The sequence below is a fragment of the Hylobates moloch genome, unplaced genomic scaffold (assembly GCF_009828535.3).
Source record: "Hylobates moloch isolate HMO894 unplaced genomic scaffold, HMol_V3 SCAFFOLD_16, whole genome shotgun sequence".
NCBI lineage: Eukaryota > Metazoa > Chordata > Mammalia > Primates > Hylobatidae > Hylobates > Hylobates moloch.
In genome coordinates, this window is record NW_026652291.1 from 12,499,188 (window position 1) to 12,512,518 (window position 13,331).

The following is a 13,331-nucleotide window of genomic DNA, read 5'->3' on the forward strand; positions in this document are numbered from 1 at the left end:
GCCCCAAAGGATGCCGGAAGAGAATGCACACTTGGCCACACTGGTTCTTCTCATGTTGTCCCTGGAAGGAAACCATGTTCAGCCTTCAATAGTGCCCCCCCCGACCCCACCACCCTCCTGAGGGGACAGGAAGTGAGTGGCGCTGGGAGCTGATGGGAGGGGGTGACGTTTGGGGCCCTCCCTGCTAGTCCGCCAAGCGAGGCCAGGCTTTGCCTCAGGGATAGACAGCTCCCCTCACCCAGCGCAGGCCTAGCTTGGCTTGCACCACGTGGTCACGGAGGGTTAGCTACAGCTTTGCAGCCTGAAATGACAGCTGTCACAGCAGAGGGATGAGAAGGCAGTGAGGCTTATGCTGGCTCTCAGTGTCTGCCCTGTGGTGACACGGACTCATCCATCTCACTGGACCTCCCTACAGGCAAGGGAACCCAATACGGCATAGTTCCTTTTTCTTCTTAAAAACAATTAAAATACCTTGTAGGGTTGTTGTTAGCATTAAACTAATTAAAACCTGCGATTCCCGTAGTGCCTGGCATGGTGTGAGTGCTGCACGTGTGTGTAAGGGTCAGCCACGCTTACTGTGAGTGCCTGGGGTGTGATGATGCGTGCGAGCCGCTCAGTACAGGCCTGGCGCCTAGTGAACCATCAGTCACCGTGACTTATGTCAATATTATTATTACAGTGACAGTAGGACTACTCTGTCAGCCTTATCTGTGGCCCCGGCTGACTTGAGAGCTCTCAGTCCTAATTGGAGTCAGTGAGGCAGTGATTATGAAAGTGTCCCCAAACGAGAGATGCATTCTGTGCTAGAGCAGCAGAAATGCCTAAAAGGCAGGGCCAGGTGGGGGTCAGAGGGACTCAAGTGCTGTTCCTGGCCCTACCCTTTACCTGCTGGCCCACCTGGGCCTCGGTCCCCTTGCCTACCGCACAGGGAAGGTGCCGGATGGCACAGAAGACCTTCAGAGCTGTTGCGTCCACCTCCAAAGGACTACCCAAGGCCGCGGCTCACGTTTGCCCCAAATGTGATTTCACAACTGCATTGAATCAAACCCTGTCGGCCCCTGATGTTTATTGAGCAGTCGCCAGCACAAGGATGCAGAGGAAGTAGAAGAAACAAAAGTTTTTGTTGTTCTAGGTGTTCGAATCCGACTTGGAAGATAACATCTAAGCCGATCAGAGGATAAATAACACCGTAGAATCTAAGTGGGCTTGTGTCGGCTTTGCCTTTGTGCCTGCTGACTGGTGGGGTCAGAGTAAGAACCATGGGCCCCGGGAAGGGGTTTGTGTTGTCACCAGGGAGCCATGGGAGGGCTCCCTATTTGCCAAGCATGAACCACGTGTCCCATTCTGCCATGGGCCGTTCTCATCTCTTATGTCTTTGGTCCTCATCTCAGTCCCTGAGATAATGGAATTCTTTCCCCATTTTTCAGGGGGAGACAACTTTGGCCCAGGGAAGTTAAGTCACTTGCCCAGGGTCAGGTAGAAAGTGGCAAGGTCAGGATCATAGCTCGGAGGGGCTTTGGTGACAGCTGTTGGCGCTGTGGGTGGTGTGAGGGTTGGTGATTTCAGGGCCACCTTGGCAGCAGGTCATCATCTGGGATTGCCTCTGACACAGCTGGTGCCATGTGATGATGAGACTGCTGGCCAGCAAATGCCACGGGAGGCAGAGTTGGACGCATCTGGTGGCCCTGGTCCCAGAGAAACAGATTATGTCCTGTTCTGGGGTGGCTGTGAGGTCAGCCTCTCGATGACTGCTGCCCTGGGTCATAGGCGACTCCTCCCGTGGTGGAGACAGCCACACAATCTGTCCATTGTGCACCAATGCCAGGCCAGGAATCGCCCTTTCTGCTTCGGGGAGGGTGGGACCATTCTGTGCCGTTAGCCCGTTGCAGTTACTTCCCCTTGTGGAAAGCAAGCCTGGTCCCCGGGAAGACATGTGGCCCTCTTACCAACCAGGAACAGAGCTAGACTTTGTGTAGCCTAGTTGGGACAGGGGCAGGAGAGGGCACCGCAAAGCCTGCGCTCTGAGCCAGCATGTAGCCTGCAGCCCCTCTGCTTGTGTGTGGACGGTCAGGGTTTTTCAGCTCAGGGTCTGGGGGCATGTTGAGTTTTAGAAATATCATTGTTTATCAATAATAGATTTTCCCCAAAGTTTTAGAAAGAACTTTTATGCACACTATTTCTGGGTTTCTTAACCTCAACATGATTGACATCTTGGGCTGGATAATTCTGCGCTGCTAGGGGCTATCCCAGGCAATACGGGGTGCTTAGTTGCCTTCCCGGCTGCTCATTACCAGATGCCAACAGCACTCCCCACCCTGCCCCTCATGACAACCAAAAATGTCTCCAGATGTTCCCTGGTGGAGGGAGCCCATGCCACCCCTGGTTGAGCATCACCGCGTTTTGTAAGAGATGGGTCCAGCAGCTCTGAGAGCTCAGGTGGGCCAGTCAAGTTGTTTCTGATTTTTGTGTGGACACTGAGGCCCCATTGAGTACAGTTTCTGGGTTTTAGTGTTTGGAATCACACACCAAGAGGACTAACATCTTGTCACTTCTTTTCTTCAGTAATATTAGTACCTGCGGCAGAAAGGACACCCTGTTTTCTGTTTCCTCCTGGTTTGTGTGGGTGGCATGACTTCCCAACGTGTTTCTGTGCTGCCTGTGCAGGCTGTGTGCCCGTGATAAAGCCTACTGTGTCTGCCTTTGTCTTCATGTAATAAATCCCATTGCCACCTCACCAGCCAAGAGCACAGCCGGCCGGGTAAACCACGCGCTGGGCCTCTGCTGACCTCGGCCCTCTGGGATGGACAGAGTGAGGCATGAGGAAATCCTCTGAGCCCCTGTCTGTAGGTCCCTGCCCCAGGCCTCCCATGCCTCCTGGCAGCCAGCCCTGGATCTGACCCTGGCCCCTACCCGTTTGTCTCTCCACTGATCTGTGAGATCATTCATCAATAACTATTATGTTCATTCAGCAAGTCTTAGTTGAGAACTTACGGTCTGCCAGAGTTCCTAAAAGACATTACAGATGCAACAATGAATAAGACCTGGTGGATGCAGCCCCTGCCCTGCTGGAGCTGTATCCGAGTGTGAGTGCATCGGATGATGGCAACAAAACATAGGTAAATAGAGGACAAGGTAACACAGCCCCAGTGGCGGCGAGTACTAGGAAGAAACACACCGAGGCCTGGGAGAACAGGGGGGTCGTTACTGATCCTCTGAAGAGTTGACACTGAGCTGAGGCCTAAAGGGAAGAACAGTCAGGAGGGGAGCAGGCAAGGGAGCAGCACCCGGCCAGGCCCTTCAGTGAGACAGGACGGAGGCGCACGGACCCGGAGTAGCTGGGTGCAGCTGGAGCACGGTGGCTAGGGCTGTCTGCAGTGGGCTGGCAGGAGCCAGGCTGAGCCTGGGCCTGGTGGCCTCCTGGGAGTGCTGGGTAGCTCTTTGAGGACACAAAATATCGTGCCAGCTCCCTTCTTTGATGGCCCCAAGTTGAGCCACAGACAATGTGCCATTTTCTAGTCCCCAAGCTCTCTGAGGAGGAAGGGGCCCTGCCCATTGCAGCAGTCAGAGGTCAGGGAGGAGCTCCCGGGGCGGCAGGACGACTCCCACTTCTGAGCATGCCCGCAGCCACTGAAGAGGATGGCTGACATGGAACAGAGGCCAGTGTCATCCACGGGGTAGATGTCGTAGCCAGGTCACCCCTGGCAGCAGGAGCTGTCTCTCTTATTGTGCACCTAGAGCCTGTACCAGAAACTAGAAGACTTGGGTGGCTGGATGCAGAGGTGAGGAGCCGAGGGGTCCTCTGGCCTCAGTGACCCAGTTGGCCTAGGTCAGCAGCACCGCCGCAAACTGTGTGCTGATTCTGGATGACTGTTCTCTCCCTGCAGACACTAGTTTGTAAGCCCTGCTTGCTGTGAGTCACGTTTGCAAACCCAGCAATGCATCACATGGACAAGGCAGGGGAGTCCATGGGCTGCCAGGAGGCATTGGCTTATTCTGGGAACTGCAAGTCAGACTCAGCTGGGCAACTGTGGGCCAGGGTGGGGTGGGTGGGGCTCCAGCAGTCATGTCACCTTTGGCCTTGATGTAGGGAAGCTACTCTCCTGTGTATTATTGTACACAGGGGAGGGGCAGCTGCACAGGCCCACCTGAGCAGGTGCGTGGGAATGCGTGTAGGGGTTCAGACAGGTGCTTAGGGGGCGCGGGGCTGCTGCTGAGGTGAGTGGAAGCCAGCTCCTTGTGACCTTGGGCAGGCAGGCCCTTTCTTGTCCTCCTCTTGTTCAGCTGGTAGCTGTGACAGTGGGCCAGATGACTGACCCCTTCCAGCTCCGTCTGCGTGGAAATCCCAGCTGTCCCTTCATCCTGCGGGATCCTTCCCTGGTCGCCTAGGGGACCTGACTAGTGCGATGGTGCTGTGACAGAGCATGTGACATTTGTCAGGGGAATAGCTCTGGCTGGGCACCTTGCCTGCCTCCCGCTGACAGAAGGTGGAGAAAGCTCATAAAAGTTTGGTGTGAAATCTGGGGACAGAGGGGAGGTATTGTTTTCAGTGGCAGGCCTGGAAAAAGGGGGAGTTTGCTGTCTCCAAATAATAGTGTTCTGTTTCCTTCCAGCCCTCTCCTCTGTAGCAGTCAGGGTTATTTTTTGGCCTGAACACCATTGTTTTGCATGGGTCTTTCTGCTGGCTCTTGAACAACAGTTTCTCCCCCAGAGAGCCTGTGGTTTCTCCCAGCCGTGGCTCACACCACATGCCAGGTGGCTAAGTGAGGAGCATGACACTGTAATGCCTCAGTAGCCCCCGTGGGAGGATGACCTGAAGTGACCACTGTGGGTGGCACCCACCTTCAGGATGGGGGTGCCTGTGACCTGCAGGCCACAGGAAATACAGTGGGGTCTGCATGCAGAATCACGTTCCAGGTGCCCCGTTTGTCTGCGTGCTCGGGCCCCTGCCCTGCTCCACCCCACACAGCCCCTTTTAATGCCTTCCCTCAATCTGGAATGGAGAATCATGTACAGTTCATTCACTCTGGAGGCTGGAGCCTGGTTGCTTTGAATCCCTTATTCTATATTCATTCTGTTCACCAGGGAGGGGATGGGTCGTTGTTGGCGTCTGCTCCAGGGAAGCTTCCCCAGCCCTTCCCAGGGCTCCAGCGTTTCCCCCACCCCTTGTTGGGCCTGGGACACCGAGTTTGGCCAGCTTGCACATGGACTGTGAGTCTGATGGATCCTAAGTGTGGCTTGCCCTGTGCACCACTGCTGGGCTCTCAGCAGTCCTGAACGAGCTGGCACGTGCATTTGGAACAAGTTTGTGAACAGAGTCCCTCTGCTGCCCAGCCAGCCGCTTCCCGTCTTGGGGGGCAGCCATCAGTTCCAGTGGCCTGGAGTCTTTCCAGGGGGTTCTGTGGGACTGAACACAGACAGTCTTCCTCACTACACAGCCCCTGTGCAATGGGGCTGTACGGTATGCCCTGGAAGTGATCTCACCTTAGTCTTTTGCAGGCAGCCTCATTCTAATGGCTGCATGTTAAATGGCCTCCCTGTCCTTTACCAAGCCAGCTCTCTACTGGTGTATACTTAGGCCATTTCTGATCATGTTTTAGAAACATGCTGTAGTGAATAGCCTAGTACATGTATTTTTGGGTACACAGGTGAGGAATTCTGTAGGATAAACACCTAGGAATCGGGATGCTGAGTTTGCACATTCTGAATTTTGGCTGTTGTCTGGTTTCTCTCTGCAGAAGCAGTGCCAGTTACACTGCCACCAACCAAGGACTGGTCCCTTTCCACCACCTTAGGAAGCGTCTCTAATCAGTTTACCTTAGCATGGAGTCACAAAACGTTAGAGGGTGCCAGGATCCTGGCAGTCTCCTCCTCTTGCCTGTTGGTTTTGCTGCTGGGAGCTCCAGGCCCTGGGAAGGGTGGTGTCATGCTGCCTCACTTGGTTTGCCTGGACCCTGAATCTGGGCCATCTTGCCCCTGTCTGGTGCTGTGTTCTCATGCTTCACTTTTCTCTTCCGCACTCCGTGTCTGACCACCCCAGCCTGAGCTCATGGGTTTAAATATTGGCTCGCAGGAGCTAATAGGCCTAGAGGCAGATTGCATCAGAGTTTTCTTTTTGCCAGCTCTACCAAATCACAGAGATCACTGTATAAAAGATGAAGGCAGCCCATCAGTTCTTCCTGAACAGTGAGGTCCAGCACACATACCCCTAAGGCCAGCACCACATCTGACACACCACCAAGACCGCATCCATCCCCAGCTCCATCCTGTGGCCTTGCAGGCTGCTGGACTGGTCACTCCATAACCCATAGCTGTCCTTGTCACTTCCCAGCTCAGGACCCTGTTGCTTTAGGGTCAAGTCCAAACTCCTCAGGTGGTCCGTCTCCTGCTCTCTACCTTGTCCTCCCTTTTCATGTTGAGACTGCCGTCCGCCCCAGCCCCGCCAGGCCCCCAGCAGGCCCGTGAATGTGCTGGGCTCCCTCACCCCAGACTTCGGCTTTTGCTGTCCCCTCTGCTTGGAGTGTCCTTTCTCCCCTGGCCCATGCCTGTGACCCTTTGTGGTTGACATCACCAACCTCAGCAGGCTCCTCCCCAGCCCCCAACCCTGTACCCCCTGCACCCACACTTCCCTGCTCCTTTATTGCTGGTCAGCCCCACGCCTCTCCTTTGCTCAGCCACACGGCCGCCACTTAGGAGCCTCTGGGAGGGTGGGGAGAATGTGGCTGCTCTATAGCTGAATAGGTGACATCCATCACCACACACGCGCGCACACACACACATGCTCTCACACTCATTCTTACACACACACGCACTCACAAGCTCTCACACGTGCTTCTCAGAGGCTGCCACTCTTTCTGCTCTTGTACTGTCTGGAGGCCTCAGGCTGAGTGCTCAGACGTGGGAGATTTCTCTGGAATACAAATGAGGGTTGCTTAAGACCCAAGTGTCTGCTGATGGGGGAGCTCAACTCTCCCAAGGAGCCAGTTTAGAAAAGTTAGGAAAGAAGGAGTGAGGAAATGCCCTCAACACACTAGGACTGAGTCCAGGCAAAACAGAGACCGCAGGGAACTGCAGCCTTAGAGGACAGCTTTGCTTGGGCTGGTGGTCGGTGCCTGTTGCCAACGCACAGCTGTCCACTGCCCGTCAGGGTGTGCCTCCTGCTGGCCTCCCTCCCTCACCTGTGGTGGGCATGGATCTCACTGGCTTGCAGGCGACTGGGATGCATGCAGTGACCGTGCCGTGGGTGTGCTCTGAGGACAGCAGGCCCTGACTCCTGTGTTTGAATGTCTCTTGGCTCCGTTCCGGGGCCTAACAGCTCTGTTTTTGGTTTGTTCATCACATCACAAAATCAAATAATCTAGAACTTAAGAGGCAGAACGGATGTTATAAATGAGTTATTCTAGCCCACACATCTTACAGATGGGAAACTGAGATACAAATAACTTAAGTGACTTTCAGAAACACACGTAAAGGGAATGGCAGTTCTAGGACTTGTAACCCAAGTTTCTTGACTCCGTGTTTGTTTCAACTTGCACAGTGCCCCAGGACCCATGCGTTGGGGTTAAGTTAGCCAGGTGTAGCTGGGCTGCAAAAGATTATCTGACAGTGATGGGCAGGCAGAAGCCTTGGCTGACTGTCAGGGACTGTTACATAGGTTGCACGCTGCCCAGCCCAGTGGTAGGCTTTGTGAATGACATCTTGGGTAGCTAGGCTTGGTGGTCCTGTCCCAGCATACAGTGGATGTTGCTGCAACCTTCTTTTGGCTCTTGAGAGCCCACCTCCAAGGTTCACCTGCATGCATCTCCAACTCCAACCCTATGCCAGCCTGGCCGCCTGGCACATTCTGTTGCACCCAGGCCTAGTGTCAATTTCCCAGGACTGTCTGTGGCATGTGGTTTTCTGTAAGCTGTAATCAACAGGCAGGTATTCTGGGAGGTGCCAGGAAGGCTTTGCCTGGGGGATGTTCGGCTGGCCTTGGTTGATGACAAGTTAATCAACGGGTTGGTTTCACGGTTGCAGTGGTCTGCCAAGAGAGTTCATTACTTGTCCTTCACAGAAAGCATTGCTTGGCCTGGCCCCACCCCCATCCCCATGTGACCTGACCTCCCAGGGAGAGGCTTTGCTTTCTGCTGAACCACACTTTCTGCCTTCGAAAGTACAACTGCTCTTGACACTGTTGTGTCTGTTAGTCCTCCCCCTGCAGGGGCCACTCCTTCATTCACAGCTTCCCTGGGAGCCCTCTTGTGCATAAGCGCAGTGCTGGCCCTGACACGCTCTTCCCCCTGCGCCACGCGGACCCTCCTCACAGAGGCCCTGTGGACTGTGGCCTTCAGTTATGTCATGTATTTACTGTCCTAAGGGGTGTGTGTCTTCCATTCGCTTTCATCCGTCTTGCTCCAGGGCTGGGAAGAGATGCAGAGCCTCTGGTCCAGCTGTGGCTTTGAGAGAACAAAGAACCAGTGAGGACCATGGGTTGGGAGGAACAGTGGAAATGGAGCTGCAGTCTCAGCTCTGCTACTCTCCCTTGCGACCCTGGCCTCGCTACCACTTCCTTTCCCCTTTCCGAAAAGATGGGGGCTGGACGAAGGGTCCATCTGGGTTTTGCTAGTTCTGACCATCTGTGCCTTTCCTTCTGGGAAAGGAAATTGCAAACTGGATCCAGTATTTTTTTTCTTGGATGCTTTACCTCATGCTGACCCCAAATGGAACACACCCGGCCTCCCTGGACTGCCAGGCTGGTGGCCTCGCCTTTGGGTAATGAACATGAGAAAAGCTTCCCTTTTTCTTGAAATGCCACAGAGCAACCCTGGCCCTAGTTAGAGCTGAGATGCTTTTCATTTCACCAGGCCTTCCATGCCTTGGGTCTTTGACTGGAGGGCTCTGGAGCCAGAGGCCCTGGGTTCAGACCCCATCTTGGCCAACGCTGGCAGGGAGAGCCCTGGCCACGTACTAGGTGCTTTGAGCCCTACTTTGTTTTCTTTTTTATTTTTATTTTATTTTGAGACAGGGTCTCACTGTAATGCCCCGGCTGAGTGCAATGTCGTGATTACGGCTCACTGGAGCCCCGACCTTCCCAGCTCAAGTGATTCTCCCACCTCAGCCTCCTGAGTAGGTGTGCACCACCATGCCTGGCTAATTTTTAATTTTTTGTAGAGACAGGGTCTCGCTATGTTGCCCAGGCTGGTCTTGAACTCTCAGACTCAAGCAGTCCACTTGCCTTGGCCTCACGGAATGCTGGAATTACAGGCGCGAGCCACCACACCTGGCCAGGCCTAGTTTCTTTGTGAAATGGGGCTGCTAATGGGATCTACATAGGGTTGTTTTAAGGGGGAAATGTGTCCATTCCTGCAAGGTGTATAGGTCTGTGACCTGTGCGTGGTGAGCATGCTTATAACTCACCCTGGAATCTTGGCAGGACCTCGTCAAGATGCCAAGGCTTCAGGAACCAGAGACTTCCAGAGTTTCACCCGGCACTGGGTGCGGAGGAGCTGGTGGAAAGGCCAGGCCTTGTGGCCCTCAGCTGGGCTTGGCTGTGCTCTCAGGAGGAGCCAGGGGAGTGAAATTGTGCTGAGTGAGCCCAGGGTCGCTTCCTTTCCCATGAAAGCCCCTGTGAGTACTTTTAACAGCCATAAGGAAGTAATTTCAGTTCTTCTGTCAAGGGTAGAATCACTGGTGTTAATGGGGTAGCCTAGTGTTAACTGAACACACAGGCCCTGATGCAGTGGATCCTAGAGTCGGCTGGGAAGTTTCCTCTGGGCGTGGTACGCTGGATTCGCCTTGGTGCCGCCACCTATCTCCTTCTGGAGCCAGGTGGTGGTCAGGATTCTTGAATCCTGTTGGGTTCAGTACAGGAGGCTGTTGTCATCCCCAGCCGATGCTGCTGTGGCCATGGGGGAGGTGACGGAATTGAGCCCCCTCTGATGCTTGATCTATTTCACATGGAAAGCTGGAGTACCGAGAAGCAAACTCCAGGCAGGCCCACACTGGCTTTCAGGCCTGTGCTTGCCGGTTTTTTTTTTTTTTTTTTTTTCCTGAGACAGATTCTTGCTCTGTCACCCAGGCTGGAGTGCAGTGGCACGATCTCAGCTCATGCAACCTCTGCCTCCCGGGTACAAGTGATTCTCCTGTCTCAGCCTCTTGATGTAGGTGGGATTACAGGCGCCCACCACCATGCCTGGCTAATTTTTGTATTTTTAGTAGAGACGGGGTTTCACCATGTTGGCCAGGCTGGTCTCTAACTGGCTGGTTTTGAACTCCTGACCTTGTGATACTCCCTCTTCAGCCTCCCAAAGTGGTGGGATTACAGGCGTGAGCCACTGTGCCCAGCCCTTTTTTTTTTTTTTTTTTTTTTTGGTTGGAGTCTCACTTTATCGTTCAGGCTGGAGTGGAGTGGTGCAATCTCAGCTCACTGCAACCTCTGCCTCCCATGTTCAAGCAATTCTCCTGCCTCAGCCTCCTGAGTAGCTGGGATTATAGGCGTGCACCACCACGCCCGGCCATTTTTGTATTTTTGTGGGGGGTTTTGCTATGTTGACCAGGTAGGTTTCAAACTCCTGACCTCAGGTGATCCACCTGCCTCAGCCTTCCAAAGTGCTGGGATTACAGGCACGAGACACCGCGAGCCACTGTGATATGTCAGGTTCACTAGCGTTTAGCTTTCAGGTGCTCCCTAGCCTTTCTGGGGATTCACAGCAGTTCAGTCACAGAGCCTGTGTTTCTTTTTTTTTCTTTTTGAGACGGAGTCTTGCTCTGTTGCTCAGGCTGGAGTGCAGTGGCACAATCTTGGCTCACTGCAAGCTCCACCTCCTGGGTTCACGCCATTCTCCTGCCTCAGCCTCCCGAGTAGCTGGGACTACAGGCGCCCGCCACTATGCCCGGCTAATTTTTCGTATTTTTAGTAGAGACTGGGTTTCACTCTGTTAGCCAGGATGGTCTCGATCTCCTGACATTGTGATCCGCCCGTCTCTGCCTCGCAAAGTGCTGGGATTACAGGCGTGAGCCACCGCGCCCGGCCTGAGCCTGTTTCTGTAGGTGACCAGGTGCACTGTAGTGGCCTGGGGTTTGACACTGGAATGGCTGATTTTGAATCCTGGCAAAGCCCCCCAGCTGGTTGTGTTTGACCTTGAGCCAGTCACATTGCCTTTCAGAAACTTGGTTTCTTTATTTATAAAATGGGAATAAAAACAGAGGCATTTGCTCTACAAACCGTGGGGCTGCTCTGAGAATCAAATGCAGTATTTTGTGTCACTGCCCTTGTTGAACCAGAAAAGTGCTACACTTGTATACTATGGTGGATCATTATGACTATGATTTAAAACATCCATGCCTGACGAGCCAAATCTTGGGGTCTTTTATATTTTCATTTCAATTTATACACCCAAGAGAAGTGAAAATGTATGTTTACACAAAAATTTATACACGTATATGTTCACAGCGGCATTGTTCCTAACAGCCAAAAAATGGAAACAACCCAAATTCCATCCAATGATGAATGGATAAACAAAATATGCTACACCATACCGTGAAGTACTATTTGGTCTTGAAGAAGAATGAAGCACTGCTGCATGCTACGACATGGATGCATTTTAAACCACGATGTGAGCAAAAGGAGCCAGTCATGAAGGACGACATATCACATGGCTTCGCTTGAAGGAAATGCCCAGAATAGGCAGATCTACCCAGACAGAAAGTAGATGTGTGGTTACCAGAGGCTAGACTTGGGGCTGAGAGTGAAAGGGAATGGGATTTCCTTCTGACGGGATGAAAATGTTCTAAAATCGAGCTGATCGTTGCACAACCCTGTTAATATTCCAACAGCCCTTGCTTTGGGGTAAATTGTGTAGTATGTGAATGATACCTCAATCAGGCTGTTTTTAATAAAAATCCTATGAGGTAAGGACAAGTACAATCTGCATTTACAGGTGAGGCCCAGGCTCACAATGAGGAAGGCCCAGTTAACTGGGCCTGGCGGCCTCCAGCTTCCTGGCATGCAGCCCCTTCATGCCATCAGCCCTCACTCTACAGAGAAGGGAGCTGAGGCCCAGCAAGGAGGAAGGGTTTCTAGGCTCTGTGTGGAGTCTTTTCCTCCCTTCCAGCCTCCCCGCCCACTGGAGGAGAGATTTCCTAAGCAGCGTGTGGAGCAGGACCTTCCCAGCCCTGCCATAGTACCCGCTCGGCGCTCAGGCCATGCAGCCCAGTGGGCAGAATTTCAGCCCCTGGGTCCTGAGTGAAGGAAGGAGCAAGCTGTTAGGATGGGCAGGGCCAGAGCCCGGGACTTTGTCTCTGACCAAAACCTCTCAGAGTCTCAGCGTCCTGAGAAAAATGGGGAGAAGCCCTGCCACCCTCACTGTGCTGTGGGGACCCACAAATACGGGAAGGTGCTGCGAGACCTGCCAGGACTTGCCTTGCGCACAGCCATCCCTGCTGGCTTAGGGGTCAGTCCGGGCCCCTGGGCCTCTGCCAGGCGGGTCACGCACAGGCTCTCCTCAGAGCACAGGCCTAGGGCAGATGGGGGCTGGAACTCACAGAGGTTTCCAGTTTCCATGATGTCCACTTCATCTGTTTCTTTTTCTGTCTTGTGCTTTTGGGGTCGCATTTAAGAAACTGTTGTTTAATCCAAGGTCATGAAGATTTATGACCGTGTTTTCTTCTAAAAGTTTTATAGTTTGGGCTTTTACCCAATAGCGTTTTTATATTGAAAGAAGCAGTGTTTGAAAACCCTTTTGTCCAGCAATGTGCATATAGCAAGTCCCAGGTAAGTGGCCACTGCCTTTATTTTTAAATGATTACTGATTATGATCATTATTATTATTATTTATTATCCTTACTATAATTAATCTCTCGTTGTCTTTCCCATCTGGGTAGCTGGCTCTTATTTCTTCTTGAAAGATAGTGTTGGTGTTTGAATCCGTTTCTGGCACACCTAGGGGTGCAGGGTTGAAGGGGAAGATCTGGTTACCTGCCTCCCATTTCCCCCCAAACTTTGTGTTATGGGAAATTGAAAATATTTGAGAAGAGAGAATGCCACAACGTGCTCCCAGGTACTACCTCCCAGCCTCATGCATCAGCAGCTGCAGCCACTCTCATTTCATCCATCCCTCACCTACTTCTGTCCCTGCCCCCGACCCGGATTGTTTTGAAACACATCCCAGATTCCTATTTAATCTGTAAGTCCTTTTTGAGTTGCATCTCTGAAAAATGAATCCCCTGGAAGGTCGCTGCCTGGAGCCTGGGCTGCTGGTGGGGTTGGGAGGTTGTGTTGCACCCCAGGCATCAGCAGGAGGGTGGGCATGGGCCAGAACCACAGCCCCCTTCCATAGGCACAGCTGGCTTCT

The 13,331-nt window shown here is 53.0% G+C and overlaps 1 protein-coding gene across 5 annotated transcripts in view; it reads left to right on the top strand.

The window, feature by feature from the left end:
• The window catches only part of ITPK1 (inositol-tetrakisphosphate 1-kinase), a 181,003-nt gene that overhangs the window by 104,553 nt on the left and 63,119 nt on the right, over window positions 1-13,331 (top strand). The gene's annotated exons all lie outside the window — the stretch shown is intronic.